We start from the raw sequence: 17889 nt of genomic DNA on the forward strand, positions 1-17889 counted from the left end.
TCTTATATGTAAAAGAATATTCTCTGCTCATTGATTTAAAAAGCGTAAATCGAATATAATTTGTACATCAACATTTTGCATAAAATAAATTGTAATTTAAAGAAACATGATTTGCATTTAACTTAAAATAAAAATGAATTAATAGCAAAATAAAATCGATTTATTTCGAGTATACACTTCGTTCAAATGTCGTATTAGATCGCACTACTTTGATCAAGCATTGCTTTCCACGCCCATTCTACAAATCGTTGTTCTTGAAAATATTCTAGTAAAATACTGACTAGTGGATAAATTTGAAATAACCAATAAATAAATAGGCTAAGATTAAATACGATGACATACATGAGTATACAAGCATTAAGAGTACTTAGTAAATAAATTTATTTTCATAGAAGATATGATTTACATACAAATAATACTAGACAAATATAAACATCAGTATGGAAAAATGAAAAGAAAATGCATCCAACTAATTCAAATGATTAAAATACACTAATGATTAAAATGGAACTAAGTATGACATACCCTAATAAAGCAAAATAAAAGAAAAGGGCTATCTATGTATTAATTCATATTAATAATGACCAAAACACATTCATAATAAAATTAACAGGGGATAAAACATAAATAATGAACAAAAATATTATTTTGTTTATATCCAGGGACATAAGTATTAAAACAAAATAATATGTAAATAAATGGATTTAAATGAAAAAAACAAAGGTGAATTTATTATTGACTAAAATATAAACATTACAAATTATATGGCAAATGTTAAATAAATCATAACATGAAGATAATAAGCAACTACTAAAACAGTGACCCAAAATAAAAATAATAAAATTAATGAAGCAATTCGAAAAAAAACAAATATAGCAAGTGACCAGAATAAAACAAACAAAACATGCAGGCTTAAATCAAAACTATCAAATAAGATGAATCTAGTGACCTAAATGTAAAACATGGCAAGATATCAGGGACATAATAGAGATTTCCCCACGAATAAAACCCCAAAATACTACCTATACTAAAGATAAGAACCCAAATCATGATTTAACCTTAAATTAGTGACCAGAATACCAAGAGATTCTTAAAGTTAAAGGACCTATACGTAATAAACCCACAACTTGGTGAGCTAAATGCAAAAACACGCTAAAGGTCTGGGGACCTTAGCATGATTTTCCCAAAAATCTAAAGATGAGTTTGTTTCTCCACTCTTCTCTTCATTATGCCCGATAACTATCTATATCCCAAGCCTTCATCTATTCGCTCCTCTTTGCTCACCACATCCACAATGGCCAGCTCAATAAAGAACCTGAGTCTTTTTCGCCTCCACCAACCTACATGGGTGGCCATTCTACTCCGAATGAGACCTACAAAGCGTGGTAAGCACCGTAAAACCTCAACATCACCACCTACGACATTTTCCTACTCGAGAGAAAACCATGCACCGAACCATCACCCGCGGTGGCCCTTCGACCTCAAATCAACACCACTATCTACCCTCTCCCTGACGATAGTGCTACCCCGACGAGCATTCCAGCATCAAGGTAAATATAAACCCCTATTTTATTTCCTTTAGAAAGCACCAAATTTACATAACACCAAGAACTAAACTAGAAACTAAACTATACTTTTTTAATTGCACTCCAATAATCGAACTAATAAACCGAGAATGAAAAATTAGAATACCTCTTTGCTTGTAAATTTCCTTTTTATTCTATTTTTTTTATTGCTGAGAAGATGTTGTTACATTGTGTTTCGGTTGCTTGGGTTATATACCCTTTACAAATTATAAACAAAACAAAATTTTTCTTCTGATTTTCTCATGATGCGTTTGGTGGTGCCGTGCTTTGTAGGAGAAGTTGACCTTGCTGATGTCGTGGAGGTATGGGCACGGGTATGGCAACTGGCAGCAGGGCATGGTGAGCATGTTAGAACAGGCGGTTGGGTGGTGGCTTAAACCAGGTCACTTGTTCGGTCTACAAAATAATGTAATATATGTTAATATAATAATAATAATTATTATTATTATTATTATTATTTATTTTTTTAGACCCAAAAAAACGGTTGTCTACAGTTACCCGCCTTTGCACATTCTTGTGTCAACAAGAATAGGGCAAAGACGAAAAAAGATAACCAGTTTTTTTCCAGTTCTATCTTTTTTTTTTGCTTTGAAATTTGATACGTTTGTTGGTGGGAATGACACTGCTCATACGTGATGAAGAGTTTTAGTTGTCTAAGGGTGACACTACTCCTACGCGATGAGGAGATATGGTCGGTGGATGACACGGTTCCTTCACGATGAGGATGGCTGGCCATCTTTAGGGAGGGTGATAACACGGTTCCTACTCGATAAGGATGGCTGGTTATCAAGGGGTGACACTGCTCATACGTGATGAGGAGGTCTGGTCAGTGGATGACACGGTTCCTACGTGATGAGGATGGTAAACCATCTTTAGGGATGATAACACGGTTCCTACGTGATGAGGATGGTAGACCATCTTTAGGGATGATAACACAGTTCCTACGTGATGAGGAGGTCTGGTCGAGGAATGACACTGTTCCTACGCGATGAGGATGTCTGGCCATCTTTAGGGATAATGTTTCAAGGGAAACATACTCAAAGATGATTTTTCAAGAGAAACTGTCTCAAAAGAGACAAAATTCGTTTCAATGGAAACAACTCAAAGATGATTGTTTCAAGAGAAAATGTCTCAAGAGAGATAAAATTCGTTCCAAGGGAAAAGACTCAAAGATGATTGTTTCAAGAGAAACTGTCTCAAGGGAGACAAAATTTGTTTCAAGGGAAACAATTTCAAAGTTTGTCTTAAGGAAGGCTGTCTCAAGTGAGACAAAGTTTATTTTGAGAAAAACAATCTCAAGTGAGATCAACTTTGTTTGAAGTGAAACAAGCTTGAAATTTGTATTTCAAAGGAATAATGTCTCAAGCGAGACGAAATTTGTTTTGATATAAATTGTCTCAAGCGAGACAAAATTTGTTTTTAAGAAAATATTCTTAATGTCGACAGTCAGGTCTGCTTGTTCTTGCATGTTGAGGAAATGCCTTCAGAATATCTGATCATTTGCTCCAGGATGTTGAATTTGTAGATGACATTGTTTCTTCATGCATTTATGACTAACTATCTTAGATGTTTATAGGTGTCATGATGAATTTTGTTTGATGTTTTGATTTGATGAATTATTGAGTTAATCCTCAAAAGAGGGGGAAAATGTCTTTAATGCACATGATGATGAATGTTAGATGTAAAGATGCAAATTTCATGTATGTATGTGTTAATCTGTGAGGGGAATGGTTGCGTGAGCAGTCATCATTCTATCCCTGACTCAGTTTGCCTTCATTTCCTACAGGGTGTACTCTTGCAAACCTCGACCTGATACAATTTATTTTCCTTTCCCCATCAAATTTTGCCCCAAAAATTGGCCTCCCTTGCTCCAGCTTCGATCTTGAGCTTCAGAGAGATATTCGTTGAATTCCAAGATATGCCTCTAGAGAGATTATATTGTTTGAAAATGTTTTTCTTTTTTTGAATTTTCAAAATTTTGAAAAATATCAAAACAATTTGAAACAATATTGCCTCCTTATTCGTTTTAGAATTGAAACAAATCATAAACATGAGTTCATGGATATCAAAAGAATTACTGCTCTTTTAATATTTCATAGCTGCAAATCTTTGACAAATATCAATATCGAAAAGTTGGTTTTGAGGTTAGCTTCCTAAATTCTAATGTTTGTTTCACCGATTCATCCTTTTTCCTTTTCTTGGTCAACATGAAAATTAGGACATGCCCCTCTTTCTTGGTTTGGCATTTTAATTGGAGGAACACAAAATGAAGCAACTAGCATGGTCAATTGCTAGACTTTTTAGAACACTTCTGTTTTAGTTCTCTGAAATCTTTCATTTGCTCAAGCTTCGTAGACTCTTCTAGCAAACATAGTGTAGAAATATTGGTCTAAAAATGAGATTTCTGAGTGCTCGTGTGAAGTCGACTATAATCGGTGTTCCTCAACTCCTTTAGTCCATACTCACCGGAACTCATTCTTTAGTAAATTTGACTTAATTTGTCATTGTTTGGCTAGTTGAATTTAGCTTTATTGTACATATATTTTATAATTGCCTTTATTTGGCTAGCTGAATGATTCATGCCGTCACAAAGTCTTCGACTTGACAGTCACAGTGGATCAAACACCGAATTTTCAAGTACCTAATCAATGCCATGGCTTGAATATAATCTATTCATGAAGCCAGGGTTTCAAGTTTCCTATATAACCAATTGCTTTAGTGAAATAGCTCAGCTTTATTGTATACATATAATAATAATATTTTGGGTATACGGATTCCATTTATTAAGCTTGCCAAGGAGAACCTGTTATAGTCCATGTGTTTGTTGAAGGTCAGAAAATCTCATCATTAGAGTTCAATTTCCAAGCAACTAACTTAAACTAGATTCACCTACTTGACTATTTCATCTGTGAAGATCATGATCATCATTGAACATCATCAAAAGAAGTGAAAACCATTAGCTTGCAATTTCATGTGCAAGTTTCCCCATTTTGTCCGCTCCTAACACATACCTGAATTCCAAGCCTTTGATTGGTTGTATATGCGAGGAGGGAGCTAGCTTGATCCTTTCAAGAGAAATGTATGTATTCTGGTGTAGGATTAGGGGTTCTTGTTTTACAGGGATTTAATCTTGTCATTTTTCAAATATTTACAACCTCAATTATTAAAGCTTTATTAAAATGATATTCAAAGAATTTCAAGATTAAAATTTTTCATTGTTCATTTCCTAAGAGAAAGCATTTTATTGAAAATGTTCGAACGTCAAGTGACTTACAAACATTTAAACATAAGAAGTACAAAAGAAAAACAAGTTAAAACAAGATAACAAACATGAGAATGCAACAAAACTCATGATGAATGCCCCAGCCGATTCCCGATCAGAATGCCCCATCACACAATAAATGTCAATGCCCCTTAATCGATTAGATCTTGGACCTTGCGCTTCAATACCCCACAATTCTCAGTGGTGTGCCATGAGCTCCCAATATGGTAGCTGTATATGGCGTTAATATCATGGCCTTCAGGATATGGTGCCTCTCTTGGTTTGGATTGAACTGGAGTCACAAGGTTCTTCTCAACTAGTGTTGGGAGCAATTCGTCATATGTCATTGGAATTGGATCGATGCGAGTCTTTTCATGTAACATATTATGAGGTTTGGTCCCCATATTAGCTGGGTAAGATCCCACTATGTTAATCTCAGTTCTTTCCTCAATGTCTGTACTGTTATTGCTTCTTATTTGGCCATTCTTGATAGCTCTTTCAATTATTTCTCCATACATGATGATGTCAGAGAAGCTCTTAGTGGCAGCCCCTATCATATGGTTGATATATGGAAATTTTAATATATCTATGAATAGAGTGATGAGCTCTCTTTCAGTAATTGATTGATGCACTTGAGATGCCACATCACTACATTGTTGAGCATATATTGTCGGAAGCTTTCACCACTATTCATCTCCATATTTTGTAGGGTTGTTCGATCAGGGGTCATATCAGTCATGTGCTTGTATTGGCCCAGAAAGGCACTAGCCAAATTCTTCCAGGAGCGGACTTGAGTACGACTTAGTTGATTATACCACTTAAAGGTGAGTCCAATCAAACTATCTTGGAAGCAGTGGATCAATATCTGATCATTGTTGGTGTATCCAATCATCCTTCAAACAAACATCGTGAGATGGCATTAGGGCAACTGGTTTCATTGTACTTCTCAAAGTTAGGCATCTTGAATTTGGAAGGAAGCACCACGTTAGGAACAAAGACTAGTTCTGTTTCATCTATTTCATTGTGAGAGCTCTGTCCTCTCATTCCCTTGAATGTCTCTTTGCACAACTTTTTCAAATTCTTTGGGATCTCATTGTTGGCTCTTTTCATCTCATCAGGAGTGGACATGTTATGATCAGTAGAATTATCTCGAGAATATAACACAGTTGCATGAGTTTTAGTGGCGGAGAAGCCTACTTGGTGGTTGGGACACTTGTGGGGTGAAATGAGTATTTGTGGATTAACATGTGCCATCACAAATTCAGAGGCTTCTCTGGTCGAGGAAATATTTTGTTTGCCTCTTTCATGATTGAGCCCAGTAAATTGTGCTACAATTTCATCAACTAAGTCGTTTTGGTTTTGCAAGATACGATCCATAGTGGCTTTTTACGACTGCTCCATTTTTTCTTCTACTCTATTTGCATCATTTGCAAAACTCTCTTCTATTTCTTTCTTTAATTTCTCAAATTTTGCATCCATTCTCAATATTGTGTGAATACAGTTGTACAGTTAGAAGCACTTCCTCAAAGTCCCCCACAAGATATGATTAATGCATGTAAAATGCTTAAATGAATGCCATTCAAAATACAATGATGCAAATGCAAATACAAAAATGTTAATCCCAATGATGAATATCACAGAATAATTTTCACCAGAGATAAAAGCCTTCACATTACAAGACAACCCAATTTATAGACATACTTTCTCTTAGATGGTGAGTCTGAAATAGGTCGGTTCTTCGTCTCGGATCTTCATCCTCGAAAATGATGTCCTCGAAAATTAGGACATGCCCCTCTTTCCTGGCTTGGCATTTTAATCGGAGGCAGAAAATGACACAACTAGCATGGTCAATTGCTAGACTTTTTAGAACACTTCGTTTTAGTTCTCTGAAATCTTTCATTTGCTCAAGCTTCGTAGACTCTTCTAGCAAACGTAGTGTAGAAATATGGTCTAAAAATAAGATTATGAGTGCTCGTGTGAAGCGACTAAACAGGTGTTCCTCAACTCCTTAGTCCATACTCACCGGAACTCATTCTTAGTAATTGACTTAATTTTAATTGTTTGCTAGTTGAATTTAGCTTTATTGTACATATATTTTATAATATCCTTATTTGGTTAGCTGAAGGATTCATGCCTTCACAAAGTCTTCACTTGAGAGTCACAGTGGATCAAACGCCGAATTGTCAAGTACCTAATCAATGCCATGGCTTGAATATAATCTATTCATAAAACCAGGGTTTCAAGTTTCCTATAACCAATTGCTTTAGTGAATAGCTCAGCTTTATTATATCATATAATAATAATATTTGGGTATACAGATTCCATTTATTAAGCTTGCCAAGGAGACCTGTTATAGTCCATGTGTTTGTTGAAGGTCAGAAAATCTCATCATTAGAGTTCAATTCCAAGCACTAACTTAAACTAGATTCACCTACTTGACTATTTCATCTGCGAAGATCATGATCATCATTGAACATCATCACAGAAGTGAAAACATTAGCTTGCAATTTCATGTAAAAGTTTCCCCATTTTGTCCGTTCCTAACACATACATGAATTCCAAGCCTTTGATTGGTTGTATATGCGAGGATGGAGCTAGCTTGGTCCTTTCAAGAGAAACGTATGTATTCTGGTGTAGGATTAGGGTTTTTGTTTTGCAGCGATTTAATCTTATCATTTGTCAAATATTTACAACCTCAATTATTTAAAAAGCTTTTAATTAAATGATATTCAAAGAATTTCAAGATTGAAATTTTGTCATTGTTCATTTCTAAGAAGAAAGCATTTTATTGAAAATGTCGAACGTCAAGTGACTTACAAACATTTAACATAAGAAGTACAAAAGAAAACAAGTTAAAACAAGCTAACAAACATGAGAATGCAACAAAACTCATGATGAATGCCCAACCGATTCCCGATCAGAATTCCTATCACACATTAAATGTCAATGCCCCTTAATCGATTAGATCTGGACCTTGCGCTTCAATACCCCACAATTCTCAGTGGTGTGCCATGAGCTCCTAATATGGTAGCTGCATATGGCGTTATATCATGGCCTTCAGGATATGGTGCCTCTATTGGTTTGGATTGAACTGGAGTCACAAGGTCTCTCAACTAGTGTTGGGAGCAATTCCTCATATGTTATTGGAATTGGATCGATGCGAGTCTTTTCACGCAACACATTATGAGGTTTGGTCCCCATATTAGCTAGGTAAGATCCCACTATTTCTCAGTTCTTTCCTCAATGTCATACTGTTATTGCTTATTGGCCATTCTGATAGCTCTTTCAATCATTCTCCATACATGATGATGTTAGAGAAACTCTTAGTGGCAGCCCCTATCATATGGTTGATATATGGAAATTTCAATGTATCTATGAATAGAGTGATGAGCTCTCTTCAGTCATTGATTGATGCACTTGAGATGCCACATCACTACATTGTTGAGCATATTGTTGGAAGCTCTCACCACTATTCATCTCCATATTTGCAGTATTGTTCGATCGGGGTCATATCAGTCATGCTTGTATTGGCCCAGAAAGGCACTAGCCAAATTCTTCCAGGAGCGGACTTGAGTACGACTCAGTTGATTATACCACTTAAAGAGTCCAATCAAACTGTCTTGGAAGTAGTGGATCAATATCTGATCATTGTTATAGTATCCAATCATCCTTCAAACAAACATAGTGAGATGGCATTAGGGCAACTGGTTTCATTGTACTTCTCAAAGTCAGGCATCTTGAATTTGGATGGAAGCACTACGTTAGGAACTAAGACTAGTTCTGTTTCATCTATTTCATTATGAGAGCTCTGTCCTCTCATTCCTTGAATGTCTCTTTGCACCACTTTTTCAAATTCTTTGGGATCTAATTGTTGGCTTTTTTCATCAGGAGTGGACATGTTATGATCAGTAGAATTACTCGAGATATAACACAGTTGCATGAGTTTTAGTGGCGGAGAAGCCTACTTGGTGGTTGGGACACTTGTGGGTGAAATGAGTATTTGTGGATTAACATGTGCCATCACAAATTCAGAGGCTTCTCTGGTCGAGGAAATATTCTGTTTGCCTCTTTCATGATTGAGCCCAGTAAATTATGCTACAACTTCATCAACTAGGTCGTTTGGTTTTGCAAGATACGATCCATAGTGGTGTTTTACGACTGCTCCATTTTTTCTTCAACTCTATTTGCATCATTTGCAAACTCTCTTCTAGTTCTTTCTTCAATTTCTCAAATTTTGCATCCATTCTCAATATTGTGTGAATACAGTTGTACAGTTAGAAGCACTTCCTCAAAGTCCCCCACAAGATATGATTAATGCATGTAAAATGCTTAAATGAATGCCATTCAAAATACAATGATGCAAATGCAAATACAAAAATATTAATCCCAACGATGAATATCACAGAATAATTTTCACCAGAGATAAAAGCCTTCACATTACAAGACAACCCAATTTATAGACATGCTTTCGCTTAGATGGTGAGTCCGAAATAGGTCGCTTTTCGTCTCGGATCTTCGTCCTCGAAAATGATGCCCCTCACACACTCTAACCTAATCCGTTAATGCCCATGCGGTGGTGGTCAATTTGTCACTCCTTGGTTGTTAGTGATGAAACGATTGTAGACAAAGTTTTAATGTTGGATTACTCCTCAAAGCAATGGATCATCTTTCCAGTCTCGAATGTTGCACGATCTTCAAGCAAGTCTCATTCTTGTACTTTGAACTCTTTTAGCCTTCGGTACATGTCTATGTACACGACTGCTTGATTGAAAACTTTTATCTCTTCTTGTGAAAATTTTCTCTTGAATATCCCCTTGAGGATCAACACTTACGCATTATGTTATGACGATGCAATGCAATGCAAAGAATGATGAAAAATGACACAAATAAAAGAAAATAAATAAGTTAGTACTGGTGAGATAATTGATACGGATAAAAGCATGATTATAACACCTACCCCAACATGATATATACCCGAATAGTCTTTTATTAAATAGCATTCCTACCCGGACATGCTTTCTACCTAAATGATTTATTTCAAGAAAATAATCCTAACCGCATGGTATCTATTTGCATTCTTTTATTGGAAACAAATATATTCTACGAACTTAAAGAAAAAAAGTAAGGGTTTAGAAATGCTCCTCCTTTGTGTACACTTATTTTGGGTACCTATTGATAGATAGAGGTTCGGTATGACTATACCTAGGGTGACCATTCTACGGTTCATTATGCATGGTTTCGGCTCTATGAGGAAAGTACTCGAATTGTCCTTGATGTTGGTGCCCCTTAGGTTTCCGAAACCCTCGATCCTCACCCATTACAGGTTTCGAACAGAACGAGTTAAATTCGAGGGGATTCACTTCCTTACTCTACGAGGAATAAATCCCTATAAAGGTATAATACATGTATCCCAGAGGTTACTTGCTAAAACTCATACGAAATAAATTCTTACGAGAGTAAAATGTTCACTCCACTTACTTGGAACGAAGCTCGGGTCTAGAGCTTATGTTATACAAATGCACGTGAGGAGTATGAGGAGGAACGTACAAATCTTTGACTTAAAAGGAAACAAAAAAATCTTGATAAAAACCTTGACAAAGTTGAAAACATAAATTGAAACTTTAGTACGATAATTGAAGAAATAAAGAAATTAGAAAACTTCAATAAATCATCATTAATTATCTAAATACTCGAACTCATAATTTCCACCACAACGACAATGTGCAAGCAACTTACACCACTCTCTAAAAAAAGTCCCAGCAGAGCCAAGTTGTCATAACCATTTTTTCATAAAACAATTAAAATATATTTCAAAAAAATAGCTATGACTTTTTATTTGGAAAAATTAACGGAGTTTGAATTGATTTGAAATAAATGGAAATGGAGTCGCCATCGACCTTTGGGTTAGGTAGGTCAAATATCTAAAACATCTTTTAAAACAATTTTAAAGAAAAAATTTTTTTAAGACAAAAATGGTATGTGTTTACCAAAAGATTCGATTTAATGGGTCTAGTAGTCGATTACACGTGGGGAAGGATTAGCACACTCAAAAATTGGTACTAAATCACTTATACATTGTCATAAATGATGGAAATTGTGAATTCGCATGATAATTAAAGTATGATTCATTTATTAAAGTTAATAATTTGCTTCGAATTATTATTATTAGGGAAATTCTTTAACTGAAAAGAAATCTCGAGATTAGCAATCCTCCATCGGGAAAACGGTGTCCTCTATTTTTTATTTGTAAAAGAATATTCCCTCCTCATTGATTTAAAAAGCATAAATCGAATATAATTTGTATATCAAAATTTTGCATAAAATAAATTGCTATATAAAGAAACATGCTTTTCATTGTTTAACTTAAAATAAAAAATGAATTAATTAGCAAAATAAAATCGATTTATATCAAGTATACATTTCGTTTGAATGTCGTATCGGATTGCACTACTTCCATCAAGCAATGCTTTCCACGCCCATTCTACAAATCATTGTTCTTGAAATATTCGAGTAAAATACTGACTAGTGGATAATTTTGAAATAACCAATAAATAAATAGGCTAAGATTAAATACGATGACATACATGAGTATACAAGCATTAAGAGTACTTAGTAAATAAATTTATTTTCATAGAAGATATGAACTACATACAAATAACACTAGACAAATATAAGCATATGTATGGCAAAATGAAAAGAAAATGCATCCAACTAATTCAAAGGATTAAAATACACTAATGATTAAAATGGAACTAAGTATGACATACCCTATTAAAGTAAAATAAAAGAAAAGGTCTATCTATGTTTTAATCAATATTAATAATGACCAAAACACATTCATAATAAAATTAACAGGGGCTAAACATAAATAATGAACTAAAGCACTATTTTGTTTATATCCAGGGATATAAGTATTAAAACAAAATAATATGTAAATAAAGGATTTAAATGAAAAAAAGAAGGTGATTATTATTGACTAAATATAAAATTACAAATTATATGGAAAAAGTGAAATAAATCATAACATGAAGATAATAAACAAAACTAATAAAATAGTGACCTAAATAAAAATTAATGGAACAATTTGAAACAAACAAATAATAAAGCAAGTGATCAGAATAAAATAAAACAAAACATGCAGGCTTAAATCAAAACTAGAAAATCAGTTGAATCTAGTGACCTAAATGTTAAACATTGCAAGATACCAGGGAAATAATAGAGATTTCCCCGAACAAAAACCCAAAATGCTACCTATACTAAAGATAAGGACCCAAATCATGATTTAAACTTAAATTAGTGACCAGAATACCAAGGGATTCCTAAAGTTAAAGGACCTATACATAATAACCCTACTTGGTGACCTAAATGCAAAAACACTCTAAAGGTATAGGGAACTTAGCATGATTTGGCCAAAAATATAAAGATGAGATTACTTCTCCCTTCGTCCCTTCATTCTGCCCGATAACTATCCAAATCCCTAGTCTTCATCCATTCGCTCACCACCTCCACGGCGGCCGACTCACCAAAGAGCCGGAGACTTTGTCGCCTCGGCCACCCTAATGGGTGGCCATGCTACTCCAACCGAGACCTACAAAGTGTGGTAAGCACCATGAAACCTCACATCACCACCTACGACATTTCCCTGCTCGAGTGAGAACCAAGCACCGGATCACCAATCGTGGTGGCCCTTCGACCTCAAATCAACATTAGATCGCCCACTCCTTGAAGAAGCTAAATTTGCATCAAAAGACTAAAAAATAAAAGAAAAAAAATAGAAAATGAAAACAAGAAATAAATAAGATAAAATTCAACTTAAATTTGTAATAACTAACCTGAAATAGATCTTAATTTCTAAATGTTTGAGGCCGATTGGAACTTGAGTCACTTCTGCCTAAGGATGTGTTACTTTGGACAGAAAAAGAAGAGGAAGAACCACAAGGTGCATTTTTTGAATAAAATTCATATAACTCAGGAAACTAATTGTTATAAATGAGACTTACCTCCTTTGAACCTCATCCTCAACATAAAGACGTTGTACAACTCTTTTATAAGTTGTAATTTATATCGAGGATCAAGTAAAACAGCAAAAGACAGAATCATTGAGTGATCAGACCAATATTTCTCATATAGTTCAAGCATGGGTTTAGCCATTGCAGAAATACCTTCACAGTGATCATTATGAGCATCACACAATAATTTTTCAATTGCAACAACATTAGCCAAATACAAGTTAGAAGTGGGATACTTAGAACCATAGAACATAGTAGTAATTTCATAAAAATGCTTAACAAAATCACAGATTGTTTGAACAATTTCTCACTCATGATTAGTAATGAAATCGAACTCATTTTCCCTATTAACAAACAAGTTAATTGCTAATCTAGCCTCAGTTCCCTATGACCATCAAGTAAGTAGAATTCCATCTAGTAGGAAATTCAATACTAAACTTACCAGAGAAAGAAGTATCACAGTCTTTAATGGCTGATTCAAATGCACAAAGTCGAGAACTAGAAGAATCAATAAACTTACAATCTCACACAATTTATTAACAGAAGAATCAATTACCTTCAAACCTTTTTGAACTATCAAGTTCAAATGTGGGCAGCACATCTTATATGAAAGTACTTACCATTGCATGGAAGAGGAGAAATGACATTCAAATCATCTCTCAGTCTCTTGACCATTTTATCATTTGTAGAAGCATTATCAAGTGTAATGGTAAATGTTTTTTTTCAAGACCCCACTCACATATCATCTTTTTAACAAACTTAAATATTGACTCCCCATAATGAGGAGGAGGAAAACGACGAAAATTAAGAATTTTAGACTGAAGGTTCAGTTATTATCAACATAATGAGTAATAAGAGAAAATAAAAATGTGAAGTGCATGCAGACCAACCATCACATGTAAAACAAACACGACTTGAAACAATATGCATTGAATCAAGTAGCAATTTCTTATGCTTTTCATGCTCCAACAGCAATACTTAGTAACAATATACCTAGATATATCCTAACTGGAAAATTATGGTAATGATGTAAATCCCTAAGTTTTTCATGCTCAACAATACTATATACATAATCATACACATAGCCTCAAACAATTCACAATATTTGTTTGATCAAAAGAACTACACAAACAGGATTTTCAACAAGAAAATCCTTATATACTTGGCATTTCTCAGTATTCCTTCTAGGGTTAGATGTACCAATATAAGAATCAGCTTTATACCTTTTATTTTTCATTACTTATACTAGGCATAAACAGAACCAGACAGATTTGATGAAGGTGTAATGGTCCCACAGGAGAATTTCTTCTCCCAAAATTGGCTGCACATTTAGCCTTCCTCTGAGATGATTTATTGATATCAACTACTTCTGACAATATATCATTTACATCACCTTGCAATAAAAAACTAGGGTTAGTTTAAATTAACTTTTTCTGAGAGTATATCATTTACATCAACATCTTTATACCCGTATATATATATATATATATATATATATATCAAGAATATACAAAATAAAAGAATGGGTAGTTACCTATTTCATAATGTTCGTAATTTGATCTGTTGGGTTTCACCTACAAAACAATAAGAATATATTAATTCGAATATTAAAATAAAAATGAAAAATGAAAGGGAATGAGAAATACTTGGATAATTCAACTGATAAGACAATTGTCCATGAAACCGTAGGAAAAAAATAAAGGTTTCGAATAGTTTGGATTCAATTTGGATTAGGGCCCAGGTTTGGGTTTGAATTGGGTTTTGGGTCAGGTTTGAGGTCGGTTTAGATTCATGTTCGGGTTCATTTGGATTCGGGTTCGGGTTTGGGGTTTAGGTTTGGGTTTGGGTTTGGGATCGGGTTTGGGTTCGGGATTGGGTTTTACTTAGGGTTTAGGTTAGGGTTAAGGTTAGAAGAAGATGAACAGTGTGAGTTTTGGTTTTAAGGGTTTGTAAGGATCAAAGAAGTATTTCGGGATGAACATTGATGAAATGATGTTTGGGTTGGTGTTTGATCAAAAAATGAAGTTGGTTTTAAGTTTGGGTGTTTATAAGGGTTTGGGGAAGAAACGGATGAATAATGGATGAATTTGTGAGTGTTTGATCGAAAAATGAATGGTTTGGGTTTTGGTGTTTTTGAAGATCAAATGAGGGTTTTGGGGAAGAACTGGGATGAACACGGATGAATTTTTGGTGTTTGATAAAAAAACATGAAATGGTTTGGGTTTTGGTGTTTTTGAAGATCAATGAGGGTTTTGGGGAAGAACTGGATGAACACGGATGAATGTTTTGGCATTTGATAGGAAAAAACACGAAATGGTTGGTTTGGTATTTTTGAAGATCAAAAGAGAGTTTTGGGGAAGAACTGGGAACAAGTGATGAACACGGATGAATTTCCAGACAGAACGTAGAGGATTTTGAGAGAATCAGAGAGTTGAGAGAGAGAGAGAGAAACAAACCGAGAAAAAGAAAGGAAATGGGTGAAAATGAAAAAAAAATTCCTTTAATACAAGTTCGTTTGGGTTTCGGGTTTATGTTTTGACCCGCATGTTTTTTAACTTCATTTGGCATTGTAGCATTGTCTCCTAGTTTTAAATTTGTTCATTTAGTCCAAATTTAATGATGCAATATATTAATTTAAGCTTCATATTTCAACTTTTTTCAATTTAGTCCAAATTTAATGTTACTATTTATTAATATAAGCTTTATATTTAAAATTATTCAATTTGATCCTTATATATTTTCAATTCTTTCAATTAATATATATTTTATATTAAAAAATATATAGGTTATATATACTAATGAACTTTTCAATATATAATTTATATACTATATAGTTTATATATACTAATGAACTATATAATATATAGTTTATATATACTAATGAACTATATATAATGTATAGTTTAGATATATCATATAGTTTATATATATTATATAGTTTATATATACTAATAAACTATATAATGTATAGTTTATATACCATATAGTTTATATATTCTAATGAACTATATAATATATAGTTTATATATATATAGTTTATATATATAGTATAGTATAGTATAAATTATATATATAGTATAAAATATCAACTATAGTATATAGTTTATATGGTTTTTATATATTTTCATATGTAAATTATACTATATAGTATATATAGTTTATATATAATATATAGTATATAAATATAAAACTATAGAATGTAGTATATATAATCTATAGTTTATTATAGTTTATACTATATAAATAGTGTATATTTCACTAAATATATATATAGTTCATATGTAAACTATAGTTCATATGTAAATATCAACATAGTTTATATGTAAACTATAGTTTCATATAAATATCAACTATAGTGTATATATATAGTTCATATGTAAACTATATAGTTATATATATACAGTTCATATGTAAACTATAGTTCATATATATAGTATATAAATATAAATTATAGTTTATAAATAGTATAAATATAGTGTATATATTAGTATATAAATAAACTATAGTATGTAGTATATAATATAAACTATAATTTATATAGTAATACTATAAATAGTTTAATAGGTCACTAATAAACTATATAAATAGGTCATATGTAAACTATATAGTAATATAGTTTATATAGTATAAGTTAGTTTATATTGTTTATATAGTTTAAATACTACTATCTATAAACTATATATAATTATATATAATTCCATAAATTAATCCTAAATCATAAACCCCCTAAACCTTAAACCATATTATATATATATATAAACTATATAGTTTATATTAATAAACTATATAATTTTTACAATATATATTATTTATAATTACATAATATAAATATTAAATTGTATAGTTTATATATAATTTATATAAAACTATGTAGTTTCTATATAGTTCAATAGTTCATATATAAACTAGTTTATACTGATATATAGTTTATACATAATATATTTATAGTTAATAATATACTTTATAGTTTATATTATATATATATAGTTTTCAATTTTTTTCTCAACTTTTGAAATGAATGCAATTTAGTCCATTTTACAGTTTTTTTTCACATTTTGCGATCATTTCGATTTGATCCCTGTGTTGTTTAATTTATTTAAATTTTAATTTGTAATTTGTTTTTTTTCACATTTTGCGATCATTTCGATTTGATCCCTTTGTTGTTTAATTTATTTAAATTTTAATTTGTAATTTTATATTTGTTCAATTTAGTCCTTAAAATTATATTTGCATCTAAAATTATCCCATACTTATACTTATATCTATTTTTTAATTGGCCCATAACTTTTTAAATGGGTATAATTAGTACTTTTTTGTATTAATTTAAACCTCACAATTTAAAATTATTTTGATTGATCCCTCATCTATGTGTGTTGTTTAATTTATTTAAATTTTAATTTGTAATTTCATATTGTTCAATTTAGTCCTTAAAATTATATTGCATCTGAAATTGGCCAATACTTATTAATTTTATATTTTTTTGGCCGAGAACTTTTTAAATAGGTATAATTTAGTACTTTTTGAATTAATTTCAACCTCACAACTTAAAATTATTTCGATTTGATCCCTTGTGTGTTTAATTTATTTAAATTTTTATTTGTAATTTCATATTTGTTCAATTTAGTCCTCTAAATTCTATTTGCATCTGAAATTGACCCATACTTATACTTATTTATATTTTTTAATTGGCCCATAACTTTTAAATGGGTATAATTTAGTACTTTTTGTATTAATTTCAACCTCACAATTTAAAATTATTTCAATTTGATCCCTCATCAATGTGTGTTGTTTAATTTTTTAAATTTTAATTTGTAATTTCATATTGTTCAATTTAATTCTTAAATTTGTATTTTTCATAAATTGAACCATGATTTATATTCTTAGTAATTTACTTTAAATCATATGCAATTGCAAATTGCAATTCAACATTCATGAAAGATGAAAATAATTAATCCAAAAATAAAAATTAACCTGATTTGAACTCAATCCGTATCTGATAGAGATCCGACCTGAATTTATCTGCCAATGATGT

This window comes from Hibiscus syriacus, unplaced genomic scaffold (genome assembly GCF_006381635.1).
Source record: "Hibiscus syriacus cultivar Baekdansim isolate YM2019G1 unplaced genomic scaffold, ASM638163v2 tig00010968_pilon, whole genome shotgun sequence".
Classification (NCBI taxonomy): Eukaryota; Viridiplantae; Streptophyta; class Magnoliopsida; order Malvales; family Malvaceae; genus Hibiscus; species Hibiscus syriacus.